The sequence below is a fragment of the Phymastichus coffea genome, unplaced genomic scaffold (genome assembly GCF_024137745.1).
Source record: "Phymastichus coffea isolate CEN01 unplaced genomic scaffold, Cenicafe_Pcof_1.1 PCOF00135, whole genome shotgun sequence".
Taxonomy (NCBI): Eukaryota; Metazoa; Arthropoda; class Insecta; order Hymenoptera; family Eulophidae; genus Phymastichus; species Phymastichus coffea.
The window spans coordinates 329728-348915 of NW_026706946.1; positions in this window are offsets into that span (position 1 = coordinate 329728).

A 19188-nucleotide genomic window follows, 5' to 3' on the forward strand; every position below is an offset into this window, starting at 1 on the left:
CGCCAGCGAGCGCTCTGTGTTGCGGAGAACTCTTCTTTTACCTTCTTTTATACCGACGAGTCTCGAGAATACTCTCTCTAAGTATGTCGTGAAAATTCATTGTCGCTTGCTTACGAGTTTCCATGAAACGAGGTGAAACAGTCTTTCGGCTGCTTAATCGACTGATGAGTGAGTTTACGCATATACTTTTTCTTTTTAATTAGATATCGACTTTTGAGATACGACAATACATTCATTATCTACTTGCCTCCATCTACATCGAACTTACCATCAATCATCCTGAACTAAAAGTTAAAACTGAAATTCCTTCGGCCGTATCACTTTATCCATATACCTTGCTATTTGTACACGCATATTAAAAGAGGGAGAGAGCTGCTCCGGCACTCTAAGCAATTTTAACACACTTTTTCCATCAAGCTCGACAAAAAAACTTTTTTGCCAATACCACGGCGGCGCTAGTCCATTAAAATATTGCGAGCGTACGCACGCGCGCGCGATTATCACACACTCAAAATGTGCGAGACGAGGGGCCTGGTAGATAGTCGATTAAACTTGAAAATTAAATTCGAAATGAAGAAGTAGGCAAACTGCGGGCTGCAGTGAAAACGCGCGAGTAATCAGATTTTCATCCCGCGTGTAAGATGTTGGCAAACACGTGGCGCACGTTTACCGAACACTTTCAGTTATAGCCAGCACACACTTCACGTGCCTTTAAAAAAGACCGAGAGATTACTGCTACTTTTTCTCGGCTTGTCGCAAAAACTCGCTTCATTAATTATCTTAAGACGAAAGTCGTGTTCTAGTTGTAGCTGCAAGAAACAGAATGCGAGCAAGTCGCCTCACACTAATATCTGGATTAATCACTCTACGCCAGCGTTACTGCTGCACAATACTGATTGAAAAGTGAATATTCCGATTCACTCTTTCCTTTTCTCGTTGAAATATCCCGTGGATGTGTGCGTATGCGTGTGTGTGCGTGAGAGAGAGAGAGAGAGAGAGATCGATCGCACCCTTCCGGGCAAAAACAAACTTTTCTCATCGCTCGCCTCGTAGAGTAATTTTCCAAGGTGAAGACCTTTGTTGCCCCACGCGATCCCTTCTTTTTGTTGTTGTTGTTCATACTCTATTTTTTATATTTCTCCCTCTCACCGTTCATAATTGCCTTTTTCTGCTCTACTATCCTCACGGGTTTATTAAAGTCCGTACAAGCGATAAATCTTGTTTTATTTGTTTGCGCTCTCACAAGACATAACCTTGGTGAATCGATGTCGGAGACGAATAATTAAAGCATAACATAAACGAGAGAAAAAAAAGAAGGAACTGCTGTGCAGCGAAGAAGAAAGCCGAATTGGTAACCGTTTTACTATCTTTATCAAACGACCTGCAGCTGAAAAAGCGCAGCGAACCAATGGCTTTTGGACTTTCTTTCCTTCTTTTACTTTTAATAGCTCTTCTTATTTAAATAGTATATAAGGCAGTAGAAAAAATTTCTGCACATCTTCTGTTTGACATCCGAAGTATTGATTATTATTTCGCAGAAATGAAAGTGAAACGTGAAAAGTTTCGAAGAAAAGTTGACGATGCCACATCGAGAGGAGAATATGTGGAAGCTATACCACGTAATCCTTCAATTGCGGATAGCAGCGAGGTGCAATCACAATGCCATTAGGACTCATGGAAGACTCTAAATTATATACGACTGTCGTCTAGTCGTCGCTCTCTCTTCACCTACACTGAACGTACATCAACTTTGGAATCGTCGTCGCTGAAAAATGCATCGGGAAAACAAACTGTTCAAGATCGAGTAGAGAGACGAAACGGGGTTGTATATTTGCATGTATCATGCCCTCCCTTAACGATTTGTCGTTATACCTATAGCTGGGGCGAGGTGTGTCAAAGCCGCAGACGCCTTAATGTATGCAGCACCAGAGCTATACAGCTGAGGTACATATCCGAGTCGATCGTTCTCAATACATAGTTATATAGATAGCAAAGTGGTTCAGGCTAATTGATCAATTAACAAAAGACGAAAGCGAGCAGGCAAGAGGCACATCTAATTGTTATCAATCTCGATGACAGAAGATATAGGGCCAAAGGGGCAACTAGAGAGCACATCATGTAAATTGAACTTGCCGACAGGCATTATATTCATGATTTAATAGGTAGAAGGCTTTGCTCTTCTTGGCTTCCACTCGATATAGATATATAGGTAATGCTTGAGCATCCAGCCAACCTCCGATAAATAATTTAGGCCTGGTCTTGACGCTACAGAGCGACGTCAGCGATAACAAGCAACGGCAGAGCTCGCGCCGCCGCCGCTGCCGTCGCCGCTGCCGTCGCCGCTGCTGCTGCTGCCGGCTCCGATGGGTTATTCAGAGAGGCCTCCACCACAATTTCTATCACACATTGGAATAATGCATGAACCGTTGCCAACGTTGTTGTGTGTACGCGCGCGCGTGTGTGTTATATGGTAAGAGAGGAAAAGCTATCTCGCTTGCTACAAAAGCGCGCTTGACTTTTATTTTTACGGCGATGCGTCATTATCGACTTTCTTATCCTATTTCACGCCGGAGAGAGAGAGAGGAGAGAGAGAGAGAGAGAGAGAGAGAGAGAGAGAGAGGTGATGATAGCTATTCAAATGGAAATTTGGCGAGGTTGCTTTTATTGGGCTGCGTATAATTTCCGACTTCCCCGATCTTTTTCTTTTATTTTCTTGTGTGAGGAAAAGAGATTTTTATAACGAGTCTTGCGGCATCGAGGCGCGAATTGTTGTTTTCCTAGTTTGGTTATTGACGTACTAATTTTCTTTTCCCATCGTTTTTTCTTAAAAATTTGGCTACATTACGATCTGATAATAAAGCATGTCCAATAATGTTCGAAAGTTACTCGTCTTCAGAATTCCAATCGACAGCTTGCGTTCTATTTCTTACTGACATATTTACCTGAATTTGATCCGCAGCCGAATAAAACGGGACATTTAATTTCCTTACTCTTGTGTAAAGCTGTTCAATTATTTATGATGCTACAATTAGAATTATTTCAATAAACTTTTAACGGATAAAGTACTGATTTGCAATAGCATGACTTTATAAGATAGCCGTGTGAATATACTATTGTTGGACTTGCTGACATATTCGTTGGTTATCTACTCTTTTCTTCCCTTTTCTGGAAAGATTCTACTTCCGGCGCCGTAATAAGATGTTTAATTAATCATTGATGAGGCTTGAATTAGAGTGACCTCGTCAAGCTCGATACAGAATTACTGATTGGTAGAATGATATTTGTATATATGAATTTAATTCGTTGAGATGAATTCAAAGACAGCTTAAGAAAAGCCCTTTCAACGATCTTATCCAACAGCTCATTATTCGAACAAACTCATTGAAGACTCGTCGTTGAGAATTGAAGTTTGTGAGGCTGCATGAAGCCTCTCTGGATGGGTCTCCTGGCAATTAAATAAAAAATATACAAACTATACTCGCTGGTCGATAAGCGAGAACTTTGATTTTGGTGAGCACGCAATCCAATCGTAATCCGAAGAATCGCATTGAATTGGAGCTTGCAAAGCGAATCTCTCAAATAATTATTCAACGCTTGAAAGGAAATCACAGCGGCGTCCGCGGGCGCGCTGCGGCGGGGGCGGGCATGGATGCGAAGGGAGTACTCCCCGATAAAAGTGAAATAGACGCGCGGCCGAGTAATTCCAGTGGAAAGCTCGCTTTGAGAGTTTCTCCAAGGCTTCGAGCTGTGTACAGTGGCCTTTTAGCTGTGCTCGGTCAATTTCTTTGAACTTTCACCGCAAGGATCGACGAGTGCTTTCAGCTTGTACTCTCAAGAGGCAGAAAAGAGCATCAGTCGACGGTCCGTTCAAGGAAAAGCTTCCTTCTTCCACCTTTTTTGAATCATTTTGTCGCCGCAACTTTCCATTCCTTTTGCATCCTATATACCAATACTTCTATTCCATTTACCAACTCGCTCGTCTCTCCCGAGATTCCGTTTGCTTAAGCTCGTGGTTAGTCTTTTCGAAAGTTGGGCAGTCAGATACATACTTTGCAAGCCCTCAATTCCTTCCAAGCATCTTGTCAACAAACTATGCCTCTGTTCGTCGCGTCAATTAATACTCAAAATATAATCTCGAACGTAATCTATCTGTCAGGAGGTGCAGGGTCCCCGTTAATTTATGATATACATGTAATATACCACGAAATAAGAAGTAGGTCAAAGCATTCAACTGTTATCGCACGCAAATTAAGACAAAGACGAACAAAAGTAAAATAGGCGCGAACTCTTCCAGTCCAATAACGCGATCTTTGTAATTATTCTCTCCTCTGTTCACGGCTCCAATGGGCTCTTTCCTAACCGAGAAATGCGATTGATCAGCGTTCCCAATCGAATTCCAATATTTTTTCAAACAATCGGTCAAGTATAGCCAGCAGCGCCTCTCTGTTTCAGCAGGAGGAATTGGGCTGAGAGCGTATTCGAGGGAGTACGTAGGTCTCTTTTATATTATCTATTCCATGGCCAACTTGCCCAACTGGATAATGGAGCTCGTTTGCGCGTTTGTGCGAGAGAACGCGCACCAATGAAAAATGCAAAATGATTATCTTGGCAGCGCGAGTGTGGTCGTAGATCGATTAATTACATCGTGATTTATGCAATAAGCGCGCGCTTTCGTGTACAGAGCATTAGGAGAAGAGAGAGAGACCGGTAGGCGCGGCAGGTATGCCTGTTTAATCTTTCAACCCATCGCCGCTGCCGCACTCTCGGCAAGCCTGTTTACGTTCGCCGAGTACACGCGCGTCTGCGTTTGTCCTCTTTGTCGCCTTCGATTTGCTTTATTCTGCTTGATGGGGTGACGAGCCGAGGCCGAGGCAAGAATTGACTGCGCTCTGCGCGCCCGACTCTCAGTCGAATTACGTATATCTTGTCGTTATAGCGCCGCGCACGTAGGAATTCGATTGTCTTTTGAACTGCCCTTGTCGCAATTTCTTTGCACGTTCGACACTACCTAGCCCAAGGATACTGCGCTCGCATATCTTTCTCCGCGAGCCCTCCGTTTCTACCGTTTCTCTTCGTTTAAGGTCGACCGAATGCTACGTAAAAGCGTATTCAAGAGTGGTCCCTCACCACTCCACGAACCAGAGTCTACTCCAGCTTTATCAATTTTTAAAACATACAGTTTTACCCATAGGCTTCATTGGGTCAATTTTCAGTTTCGCCGTTCAATTTTCAAAACGTCTATTCACTGAATAGTCCGACAAAATTCAATAACCAAAGTGTATCTTGGGCTCAAAAAAGCCGCATCTTTTTCCAAAGCGAGGAAGGACAGCTAACGAGTGAAAACCGTCGTCGTAAGGTTTTGCGACTCTCGCGCGGCCAATGGATTGAGAGCTTTCAGCGGCAAGCTGAGGTAGGATCAATCACAAGCAACGCGCATGCGAGTATTTATTTTATTGTCACGGGTTTTCATGAAAGTTTAATGAAAATTTGGAAAAAGGTGGAAGCTGATGGATTCATGCCGATGGACTCCATCTCTCTCTCTCTCTCTCTCTCTCTCCCTCTCTCTTATGCTCTGGTGTAATTTAAAAATGCATCTTTACCACACGCTCTTCGTCTTAGCTCTTCCTTCGGGAGGGTAAATAAAAAGTTAAGGGAACGTTAATCCGCGCTACAGGAAAGTTTGAAATTGATCGCTCGCGAGGCATTTTGAAAGTTCTCGTCCGGCTTAATCTCGTCTCGAGTAGCTTGCTTGCCTGCGCGCGTCGGCTTTCAGGAAAATGTGAGGGATTACGGCAATAGGGGGTGGAGCGAGCGTATTACCACGAGAGCAGTGAGAGAGAGAGAGGCATATTGGATAAATGGAGATTTACGCGCAAGCAAGCATCTATAGCCAAGGTACACCGTTTCTCGATAAGATCGCTTAATCAACTAATTAGTCGATCGCTCGAGCGCGCAAGCTTGTGCCACCACTAACGCTAATGCTTTCCCTGATCCTTGGCTATCACTACCGCTTTTTTCCTTTCTTTCAAAGGCTTCATTTGACACTTTCGAAAATGCTCGGGCTTTTTGCTCTTTATTGTCAGCAATTGTTTTTTGCTACAACTGATTGATTGCATCCAACGTCTGAACTTTGATTTGGGACTGAATCAGTATGTTTCCTTTCAATACACTCGTTATAAAATAATAATTGTGCTGGCATATCTTAGAGTATCATTCCCATCAGATTTGTCTGAAATTTCTCAAATTTATAAGAATGATCGTCGGTCAGATGTTAATATGAAAAACACGCGAATTACTGATTCTTTTTGAACTTGAGCTTAAATTTTGAACGATACTCTCTCTCTCTCTCTCTAGACTCGAGCTCAACAAGAGAGGAATGTTAACGTGCAACTCGATACAGCAAGACCAAAACTGGCTACTTTTGAAAAATCAGTCGCAGTTGGTGCCATAACATTGTCTAGACAACACAATAAAAGAAAGTCTCAAAACTGGCAATTTTTCCGTGCAGAAAGTGCAGAAAGCGAGCTCGCGTATGCATCACACCGCACAAGCAAAGCATCAATGAAACAATGGCAACTCGTCGGTTCGTCGCCTATACACATAGCATAATTATCGCGTGAAGCGCCACGCGTGAAAAGCATAATCACGATACAATGAGCCCTCGTTAAAAGGGTTCCGAGGCAATAAACAAAAGCACTGCCGCAACAATGGCGACGAGTCCTCCTCGAAAGGAGAAAAGATGAATTCGCCGAACACAAAAGAGATAATTCGTAAAGCAAAGCTTATTAACTGCCCCCTCTCCATCGAGAAAGAACGGCTGAAAGAATGGTACATTCCCTCCGCGAGGCGATGGTAATTAAGCTCCCAGACGGTAGCGGCAGGCAGCAGCTGCTCGCGTGCGCGAAAGTGAATCGAATGGGATAGAGAGCCGAGGATAGAGCGCCTCGCGGCTGTGGCGGCACTGGCGCTGGCATACCTAATGCTCTGTGTCTTACTGTTGCGCGGCGCTGTAGACAACCGATATATATAGATACGTGTCTGCGGGCGTGCCTGGAATCCCGCGCGATGGATTAAATACCGCCCACCGCTTTCCCGACAAATTCTGCGCACTTATCGCTAATGCTCTCCCCAACAAAGAATGACCTTTTTCTCTCTCTCCCTCTCCGCTTGCAAATCCTACGGAGAATCACGTAGTTCGCAGGCATGAATGGTTTTTAAGCGGCGCTTCAACAAGTTTCGCTCCAGCTAAAAATTCGCCTGCTGACCAGTTGATCCGGTTGATCACGAGGAGCAAGGAAAGACGCTTCGTTGCCACTCTCTGCCTTTGAATTTCCCACTGTTCGAATGCTCCTAGCTATTTTCCAGAAGGCATTTCTGTCATTGTGTCCTGCTCAAATGAACTCGCATCGAAAAGAAAGTAAGACTGACGATTGGTATATACTGGGAGTAACCGCGGTTATGAGCGTCAGGCGTTTACAGAGGAGCGTGCGTGTGAGCGGGGGCAGCTCGGTAGCGCGGCAGCTGCTGAAAACTGCAGTAGCAGCAGCTATAGCGCCGGCAGCAGGATCCTCGTCTAAATAAAAGGTTGGCAGCGCGATCGAGAAAAAGGGAAAAGGAGGAAAATGGGGAAAAGGGGGAAAAGGGGGAAAAGGGGGAAAAGGGGGAAAAGGGGGAAAAGGGAGAAAAGGCCCGAGGATCCTTAGCAAGTGAGAGCGAGAAGGGCCGAGTGTCGAGTGGGGATGAAAAGGAGGCAGGGCGTAAAAATAGCGAAGATGAAAAGAAAATGAGGAAAATGAGATTGATCCGGGAATGAGAGTAGAGTCCGGTTGGTAATGAATGTAGCCAGGGCAATTCTCTTCAATAGCAAAAGAGAAGCGTATTTCCCGGGAGTAATGCCTTTCGATTACGAAGGAGCGTGCTGCTACTGGCAGCCAGCCTTTGAGCACGATTTTTCCGCGTTCGCGGTCAAAAATAAAGCTCGTATTTGCGCCCAGCTGAGAAAGGAAACAGAGACGCCGTTATTAGTGGCTTCCTGCAAATAAATAAAAGCTCCCACCAGAGCCTCCCTCTCTCCCTGAGCGAACAATGAGTTCCGCTGGCATCGCTCCATCTGGCTGGGCCGAGCCAAGTTTTTGCTGCAAGCAACGCCCGCCCGGCATGCGCGACCGACAAAACCTGCCGAAAGTTTAAATGGCCCAACGTTGTCACTTGCTTTCTACGTTTGCCCGATAAATCTCACGCGCGCCAGAGAAACCACTGTGTATTTTTCATATATAAATGAGCGACAGAGCAGACGGAACAAGCGTTCGTTGATGGATCAACGAAAAGTAGAGCACGGTCAAACTAAAGAAACGCCCATCCTCTGTGGATTGTCAATTTTTCTCCTCGTAAATAACGGACAAAGACGCCTAACGTCATTTCGAACACACATAACTAACCAATCAAGAGTCACGTGGAAATCGCGAACAATGCCTCATCACGCCTAATGTCCGATCGGTTACGGGGCGCTACATCCTCATCCGACTTAGTTTATCTTTCGACAACAAAACAAACCAAGCGGACATTTTTAATCGAATCACAGGCTGTTTCTACTGCAAGCTCATCCGCTTACTTTTTTCTGTTGCGATTCCTTTTCGCGAGCGAAGAAAAGAAAGGACGTTATCCGAAAAAGTCTAGCGCGGACATGTCTGTCTCTCACCCACACCAACTACATTACAAAGGATTCTTCTCAGGCAAAGTGGGCGTCGCTATTTACACTGCAGTCTGAAAGCTTGCAAACGTTATAACGTCTTTCTCGAGTTTCGACGCCTTATACTAATGCCCTTCTATCGATACGCGATACCTCGAGCGACCGTCTGTCTGTATGGTCGTCGCTTACCTCTTTGAAAGAGAGAAGCTTCTTCTGATGCTTTTGCGCAAAAGATTGTCGGTATATAAGCGCGCGATTGATTTTTTTATTAAACATTTCGCGTCTCAAATCATTTTATCGATATTCAGACTTAATGTGTTTAACTACGTTACGATGCTGTTTACAAGAAAGTAGTATAAGTAAGTAGAAAGTAGACTGTTTTCTACGCCTGTTTGCGTAACTGATCTACTTTAATATAATCATTCTACTATCTCTTTCTCTCTCTCTCTCTCTCTCTCTCTCTCTCTCACTCACTTATAATCGGCGCACGAATCACTGTTTCCCCTGCGGTCTGCTAGATGGCATCTCTAAGGCACACCTCGACGCTTGCGCAGTGGCTGACTGGACTCAGTCGAACCGTTTAATGTTCAATTTGCGAAGACGTAGGTCATCATCCGGGTTAGCGAACACTTTACCTCGTCGATTGATCTCAGCTCTATCCCGATGATTACTATACATGGCTCCTCTATCCCCTATTCCAAAACCTTTAAAAGCCTAGACGTCACTTTGTCGTCCACCCTTTGATAGAAGCAGCACACCGTTGATGTAATCCGTAAGGTAGACCGCTCGCTGCGTTCGCTTAAAATTTACAGGAAAGCTCTCTTCATCCGGCTCAGAAAGTTTTCCATTCAATCACTGGTCTTGCCCCATTTTAGCAATGCCTTTATTGTTTCTATGGACCTTGATAAGACCCATCTTGTAGACTTTCAAGTGGCTCACAATGCCTGCGTCAGGTTGGAGGTCGGCTATGATCCACTCATTTCCAGCAGTGAGCTCTCAACTCACATCTCATTCCATCGGTTGAAGCTTGGTTAGCTTACCCTGGACTCTTACAGGCACCACACGCTCGCCATCCTTATGTACAAAGTAGTCTGCATTGATATCATTTCTTACTTTTCCGGAAATATTTTTCTCCTCTCGAGGGATGTGGTGGTGGGTAGGTCCGAACAACAATCCTTCAGCGGCTTTTCATTTTCTCTTGTTGGAGATTCTACAGCTGGAATCTAAAATTCCTTTGTAGCGTCTTGCTGGTTTCGATGTGCTGCGACTCCTCCCTTCCGTTTATCGCTCTTTCAATGTCACTGCTTTTACTCATATTGCCTCGTACTAGAGTATCCTCGAACATTACCTGGCCTACTCTTTTCTCAGTAGTGACCTTAAATGTCAAGGCAAAACTGTAAGTCCTCTCAATATACATACAATTTCCCCCAACCATTACGATTAGTGTAAGCTTCTATGTTATTTAATTTTAATTTATTTTATTACATATGTATTTGAGTTTTATCTGTTATGAGTCTTGAGTCCCGTTCATTCTATTACTTCGTTTATATTGTTTATTATTTTCTTCTTATACGCTGTTCTCTACCTTTATTCCATGCTTCTGTTTATTTTATACCATATTTATGTACACTCTGTACCACACCAACCATACGGGATTTTACCCTAAGGTTGAAAATAAAGGTAAATTAAATCAAATCTTTCTCTCCCTCTCTCTTTCTCTTGAAGGCGGTTTATACGTAAGGCTATATAGTTTATGTGATATTTGTGGGATAACGAGATTTACACATATATATCTTGCAGTAGTAATCGTAGTGATGGACCTGATTTCGTTAGGCATTAATAAATTAATAAAACCAGTGCGAAGGTATGAATTATTATTTATCCGTGATTTAGTGGAAAGATAGAAAATAGATCAGTAAATGTTTTAAATGTAAACTCTTTACTTATTACTTATTCGTGTCCTGCCATATAATCAGCTTTCCAAGTAAATAACAAAGATTTTAGTGTTTACGTAACGTTAGCATGTGAACTCGTCAAGTTATTCACCTATATAAAAGACATATGTACATTGAACATTTCAAACTATTCCTATTACTTATGATTCGTCCCATCTAAAGACAAAGTAATTCCCAGTAGAAAAAAACAACTAGTATTAGACCGGTGATTCATAAAAATTGTCATAAATGATCTTTCTTTCTCTCTTACTCCGTCTCTTGGGAGGATACATTTTATTTCCATACAAGAGATGTTCGTTGTAACAAATGATAGATCGTCAACGAATAAATAAAAAACTAAAAGAGGTAGAGGGGCGCTCAATCCATTAGAGAGCGCAACGTCCGTAAAGAAGCGGCACCGACAAAAAGCGCGCAACACAGTATAAGATTTGCGCGTACACGCAGGTGATGGACAACCGAGCGTCGATGAGCCGCGGAAGACTGATCGTCGTTCTCTCGCTTCTCTCAAACTCCTTCCTGACTTTCGTTCTTTCTTTATCGTCGCTCGCTCCTTTCCTTTACCTAATTCTTTCACCGTAATTGCAAAATGCGACTTACTATTTGCCTGATCATTTCGCGCGCGCTAATTTCATATTCCGCGAACTTTCTTCTTCTTTAGTGACGATTACTACTTTAATGGTCTTCTATAAAATATCCTGCCATTGAAGAACGAACGTTCAGATCTCTCATCATGCTTGATTTTCTTTGTAGACCTGTCTTCAGTTATTGCAAATACTCATTTATAAATTGAAAGAGCGAAAGCAAAGAAAACACTTGAGTCCGGAAAGGCTCGAAGGAGTAGTTGCGCCTTAAGTATATCAGAGAGAGAGAGAGAGAGAGAGAGAGAGAGAGAGAGAGAGAGAGAGATAGAGCGCCTAGCCATCGGCAACACCGCATATCAAGCAAAAAAATCAATTCTCACGCGACTATTTCCACTGCGTGAAAGGTTTCCTTCGCTATTGGTTTTTTGCTCTCTCCACAAGTAGGAAAACTACTTGAAGATCGATCGTCGTAGACGAGAGAAAATAGCGAAAGAGAAGATGTCAGCATTAGAGCCGATCGTCGGTTCGAGTAAACGCCTGTCGAATCACTGCTACGTTCCGAATTGGAAAGACATTCCCAGGATAATTTCGCTTTACATAGAAATCATGCGCATTCGTTATACATGAATGGAGATTGTCAATCGCAGCGCCGAAGAAGCCAACATTTTGAGGATATTTTTTGTGAAAATGAAATTTTCAGCCGATGTAGGCTGCACGCCGGTATTTGTCAAGCAATCAAGAAAAAGATTGCGGAGGAACGCGCACGAGTAAGTGTCTCATCGATCAGTGTCAAGCAAACTGCCCCCCCCCCCCTGCAACCCCTCTCTCGCTCTCTCTTTCTCTCTCTCTCTCTCTCTCTCTCTCTCTCACTCTCTCCTCTAACCACAAGCAACCCCCAGTGCCGTAAATGAGCCTCCCTCCTCCGACGATTCAAGCGACACGACGGGCTAAACCAAGCGGTTCATCGACTCTCGCGCTGTTTCCCTCACCGTTGTACATGGACGATTTATCAATCCCTTGTATCGATAGATGCACTGACCTTCGACAGCCGTTTTTCTTCTTATTTTTATCACACGAGCAACGAGCTCTAGGTATTGCTTGTCAATCCGTGCGCGTAGACACACCCTATGTTTTCAGCTTATACGGAAATTATCGTTTATTTTCAATATACAAGTGCTTGGCTACCAGGCAGTTGCGTTATTAAATACTAGAAAGTTATTTCCAACCGATAGAAAACAATTTTATACTACGAATAATTGTTTTATGTATTTTTATCACGGTGATATACTCTATATTTTATTGCAGCAAGTTAGTTAAAAGTCAATGTATACAAGCAGAGCTTACATCCAAACTACACTTTTGTTTTTTGAAGCCAAGTTAGCATTTTTACAGCTCGATAAGCTAGAGAAATTTCATACTTCCATTAACTTTGAGAGTTATTGTAATAATTTGTGCGAGCCTTTCATTTGATTTGATCTCGCGTGTATAATTTAGACAATCAAAAGAGAAGAATTTATAAGTTAAATATTGAACAAACTACAAGAAATGCTGGCAATTCGTTAGCACTAACATTTTGAATGGACAGAAAAAAGAAATGAATGAACAAACAAGCAGCAGAAAACAAGAGTCAGCTTTTCGTGATCGGGACATCAAACGAAACTGAAAAATTGATGTTGGCGATAGGCGAGAAGGCAAAAAGTTGAAAGTTCATGCATTTCTGGCTAAAACTCTTACAGCGTGTATATGATGCGATTGTAGGCTCATGAGCTCGCTACACTGAGAGAAATGACCTTACAAAATTTATTAGAATTCTATCAAATATTACTAAAAAATATTATAAAAGAGTGACATTCTTGCAGTTTGGCGAATTTTGATATAATTATATCAAATATTTTAATTAGTATAATAAGATTTATTATAAGTTGCTTATAAAAATTACTATAATCCATAGTGAATATTACTATAGTTCGTAACAAAATTTCAACGTAATAAAGCATAAGTAATTTTACATATCAAGTTAAATCTTTCGCTATGTTACTTTATAAAAATTACTATATTTTTGAGGTGAAATTGCTAAAAGTTTATAAAAATTACTATATTGTCGAATCAAAATTACTAAACTTTATAGTAAAGATCACATAAAATTCACGATTGCAAAATTTACTCAAAATTGTAGTAAAACAAAGCAACATATTGTAGTTCATTTTACTATATTGTAGCTCATTTTACTATATTGTAGCTCATTTTACTATGGTCATATAGTAAATTTTGTATATGCGTAGAATTCCCGTAGCAAGGCGTTAGTGTCGCGTAGGTTAGGTACAAAGCCTGCAACATGCAATGTGCCACGTGCTTCGAGTATGTGCTAATGTGATTGCCGGTTTCGTTCATATAGGTAGATGGCGTTTGGAAACTCGCGAGCGGCTGAAAACGTGGCCGCTTACTATATAAGAACCTGGTTTTCTAACATGCATATATGTGTAAAATGCGTGCGTGCGATTCGATACATTTATATTGATAAGGTCCAAAAGGGAATTGCAGGTTAGATAATAAAGCGGTTCTTAGTCTGAAAGCGAGAATTGTGTAGGTTAGATAAAGCGTTCTTCAATATTCACGTAAGTTACAAAATTTAACATCGTAGTTCAAATGTTTCAGAAGTATCTCCGGAAATCTACATAGGAAGAATTCACCAGTCCTTTTTTTATTTAAAATCCATACCAATAAAAAATAGTATATGTAAGAAGAAATTTTCATAAAATTTATAGTAATATTTCTTATGTGGATACTAAATTTTACTATACTTTTTAGTAAAATTTGTATTTTTAAATTTTGCTAAACATATAGTAATTTTACCTATATAGCAAGGATGTCACTACTTTATAATATTTTTTTGTAAATTTTGCTAGAATTCTGACAATTTTTACTAGGCAATTTCTCTCAGTGTAGGCAACTGTTTATACTTGACGCGCGTCGACTCGCGAAACCATCTTTGAAAATTTTGGTCAACGAATCACGCAGCTAACTATATAAAAAGCACATATAGGGTCGTGATCTCGGAAAATTTTTGGTGGATTTCACTTGGCTCGATAAACTTCTCGAGGGGCGGTGCCGATAAGCCAGAGAATTTATTTCCCCAGGCCAACTCGCGCTCTCGGTTATAAAAATCGCAAAGCTCTCTTATCTTGCGAAAGGGTCGAATCTCTCTCTCTCTCTCTCTCTCTCTCTCCATAAAACAAAGTTGGCATTTGGAAAAGAAGAGCTCTTTGTTTTTCGTAAGCTGCATCAGTCTTTGGCGAGGGCATTTTCGGATTTGAGCGCGCGCGACGCAACGTTCATTGCGTTCGATATGCACTGCCATAGCAGGTTTACCTTGCCATTTCTCTTTTTGACGTAAAACACTAGTCTAGCGTTTTACGTTTATCATGTTCTGCAGAGAAAAACAGTGGAAATGGTTTTATCTTTGATGTGATATTTCGAATTGAGATGCACGATTCTAAGCTCTGCCAGTTGCTTTGTCAATTAATTTGATAATACTCGCACGCAAGATTGCCATTGATAGATCGTCGTGGCATGCACATAAATAGAAGCTATTCAGACATTTCTCTGGCATTGAGCGTTCTTTGGTAAAAATGTGTATTTGATGATGAAAGCCTCGATGAAAAGCTAGCCTTGCACAGACGAAAAAAAAAGCCAGAAAAGTAGCGAACAGAATGACGTTAAATGAGTTTTCCGCGCGCAAGCATTGAACGTACGCCGGGCTTGGGCAGAGGTAAAAATTGCGTCTGCCAGCCCACACACAAGAAGCGGCAGAGAAAAGCAGATGGAGCACGTAGCCGCGTGTCATTGGCGGAAAATTCTTTTTCAGTCAGAAGGAGTGCTCGCGAACTGAAGGAACTTGGGTGCATTATAAATCGCAGCTGCGCTCCGCAATAAAATCGATAGGAACAAGCTGCCAGATGTCCAGGCGACAAGATAAATGGTATAGCGTAATTAACACGGGGCGCTAGCCACAGAGCGCGCATATAAATTACAATTACCACAGCGCAGAGCCGCCGACTTATGACGCCACTACGCTCTCTGCGTACTCTTACCTTATGCAAATCATCGTCGAATTAATTATGCGCGCGGCTGCTGACGCTACCGTACCCTACCTATACACACTTTAAAGAGCCTCTTTGCGTGGCAGATTTTTATGACCTAGCCATATAATAGGGTAGACGCGGGCTATGCTCAAATCTTTCAAAACAACGCGCAAACCAAAGCACGCCCCCCTCATATTCTATAATGCTCAGAGAACAATCAACCGTTTTAATATCAAATTACTTGTTCGTTATAATTATTTTGGCTCTTCTATCAACAAAAATCAAGTTGCACGCAGCTACAAAACATATACAACACTTTTTTAATTAATTACTGCGTTTGAAAGAACAAAACAACCGCAGACAAAGTATTCGATAAGTTTTGCAAATCAATATTATGCATGTTGAAAGCTTTACGGTAAAATATTATTATATTTCAATCGAATCATTTTAATTAGAAAAACTTTGCGCAAAGCGGTACCGACAAAATGTCAAACAACCAAATCAAGGCACAAACAGCGATGTTGCAAAACAGCGTCCGTTCTACCTATCCCCCCCCCCCCTCCCCCTCCCCCACCCACCGACCCTGCCGAAAAAAGAAAGTAAATAAATAAAAACAGAACACAAGGGAACCGGTGCCACACGTCCACGGTCACAGCTGTGTTATATTTCAATTTAATCTTCAAAATATTAGCGCAGAGATACTAATGAAATTTCGCCCAGCAAACTACATTTTCCCCGTTAAGAAAAGAACAAAAAAGTATTCATTCGCGTGATAATACTAGACGGATGGGCAATGAGCCCTATATACAACGTTACGAAAGTATTGCATTGTATCAGCAAAAAAGAAAAGCCTTGATATACGATGTCGGTTGCTTCATCATTTCGGTCCACTAGCTCCCTCGATGCATTACGAAGTGCCGATCTCAGTTTTTTTTAAATAATGGAAAAAAAGAAAACGAATAATAAAAAAAGTAGAACGAAATGGAATTGACGAGGCCATTATTGAGCGACTAGAGCGAACATTGGCACGTAGGTATATGGCTCGCTCACTTTAATCCCTCTAAATGCCATTCCCGTGTATGCGTCAGCTGCGCGACAAGGAAAAGTCTCTCTCGCTCGCGAGAATTTCGAATGTGCCGCTGCTCTCGGAGAGTGAGAAAAAAAGCACGCCAAGTGGGTTAAATTTTGCCGAGATTTTTTCTCTCACTGGCGCGCCGCGTAGTAAACCTATATCCTCTCCAGCTTCTTCTCCCGCCGGCTCTTTTTCCTCCCGCCTAATGTTTTGCGCTTTTTTCGACTGATACCCTGATACGTAGATCTGACTACGGCTACTTTATTTTAAAAACTTTCATCTTTTTCTCACAGTTTGCCTTCTTCCCGTATTTCCGCATTTACATTCTCGTTTACATTTTTGCGAGCTGCAATGCCGATGTTTTTTTGTTTTTTTTGCATTTTTCAATGGATTAAGAAAAATTCAACGTATTCAGATCAATTTCAACGTTATAGGGAAAAATCCTGAAATTTTCTACTTGACCATCATATTACGAAGCGCGCGTATTCAGCTAATTATACAAACCAATATAATTTGAGATAATTGGCAAATTTTAAAATGATAATTGTCATTTATCACTCAAGAATAGCCATTCACACTTGTAATCGTATATACAATAGTTTACTTAGGTTGTATGAAATATTGTTTGTCAGTTGCGTGATAAAAATAAATGTATATATCAGCGTAAAATAATCAGATAATTACGCACGCATGTATGTAGGCCAAGAGAGATTGTGTGTATGCATCGATCGTGTCGAGCGATTAACTCCATCAAACATTAATTGATAAGTCGGTGATTTGAAATATATAGCATAGCGTCTGATTGGGAGGACGCAGATAATGGTTTATAATCAAGATCAACATGCCTCCGCGATAGTAGCGTGGTAATAATAGGCTCCCCTAGCTTCCTTTCTCTCTCAGCCGACACTTGATTACAAAGCGGCCTCTTGTTCGGAAACTCTGACAAGTGTAGCGCGCACCTCGAACTTGCCCAATTAAAAGTCTCCGGCTTCTCCACGCGCTACACATCCTACATACTAGTCTTAGAGGTGAGAAGCATCAAGTGAACGCGATCGAGAACAAAGAAAGAATGTATAATTAATGTACTCGAGTGCAACAGAATTTGCTTTGACCATGCAAATGCCTGTGGATTCTCGAAATGTTGCTTTAGCTGATGTAGCTCATGTGTACACACTGACTTGAGTGCTGAATTTACTAGAGTGCTCGAAATTCGCCAATCAAACTAATTTAGGTTAATTGTAGAGATACTAGTAAGCAAATACTGCAGGTGAATACTCTGCGCATCCTGTCCGAAGCATCGATTAAATCGATTTTTTTATTTGGCCCATCTGCATCAACGTGATCTATCATATTAATAAGTTTTAAATAGCGTGCTACACCCGCGATGTTGTGTGTAGGTGCAGATATATACACGACACGAGTAGTGTATATCATCAATAGCTGTTCGCTCGTATGCTGATGGCGGCGGTGGTGGTGGTGCAGGCGTCGCTCCATTTGGCGAGCTCGTAAGTTGGTAGATCGAATTTTTCGGGATACGCTTCGACGGCGCGGTGTGTCACGGAGATTTACGGAGAAAACAGCGTATCACTCGGTGCAATACGCAGCAGCGAGGCAGAGATGTATGAAACGACGCATCGCTCGGCAAGCTTATGATGTATGAAATGACGTTGCTCTCTGGAATATATATATAAACCCGAGCGGAACAGAAATCTATAAAGATAGTAGGAATATTTTGGAAAGAAAAATATCTAGCCACGTCGGCCTCGCGAAGCTGAGCTCCAAATTAGTATGAATCCTGTATTCTAGACAATAATCGCTGGCGACAAAACGAAAGAACAATTGTGTAAAGAAGCAGGGCAGAGCAGATCGGAGCGTCAGTTGCGGAAGTGGAATCGACATATCGTACTTTCGCAGCACGTGCGAGCGCGGTCGTCTTCTTTCTTCCGTTTTCTCTTTTTACTGCGCGTCATTACGGGCAGAGAGAGAGAGAGGAAGAGCCGTAAAGGCTGACCGTAGTGCGGGCTGTGCACGCGGCACGTGACCCGCTGGAAAACAATGTAAGCTACACATGTGTATACATATATAGATGTATAAAGCGAAAAAATCCCGGCAATTCAACGGCAACAAATTTGTCTCTCGCTCTCCGCGACTAGAGCTTATCGAGGTTGCAGCGTGCACGAGAAATGAACATTCCCTCGCTGCTGAAGAAAGAAGAAAGGCTGAGATATTTCCGGAGTACGATTCTCGTATAAATCTTTGCATTTTTAGCGTGGTGAATTTTTCTACTCGTTCCATTTTCGCACACATGCATCTAGGTACAAGCATACTGACTCTAGGAGCTTGTCTTCCAAGCAATTTTGTCGATGCCTCTGTCGCGCGAGTCGACACGCGTGAGTCGCGCAAAATTAGCTTGGAAAATGCCGATTGTCTAGAAAACTCGCTCTCGGAATGCCGCTACTCGTTACCTTTCTACCTATTGGCTTCAATTCCGATTTTCAACTATACTATTCACATTCGAAAGTTCATTAAAAAATAACCTTTGTATTTTTGGCCTCTATCTCACAAACCAATTGAAAATACACTCGAATTTCTTGTTTATCTTAGCCTTAATCCTGCAGCGCCCTAAGTATCCAGTTTCATCATCACCTTCCAAAGCTCTCTTAAGCTAAAACTATCATCCGTTAATCCTCGCCGATTTCCTCGTCTCCTTATCTCATCCGAGTGATCAGCAGTAGATCTGTGTATGTATGACGCTTTTACGTCGCCGGTGCGTTTTATTTGCGTTCGTTAGTCACCAGATTGAATTCCC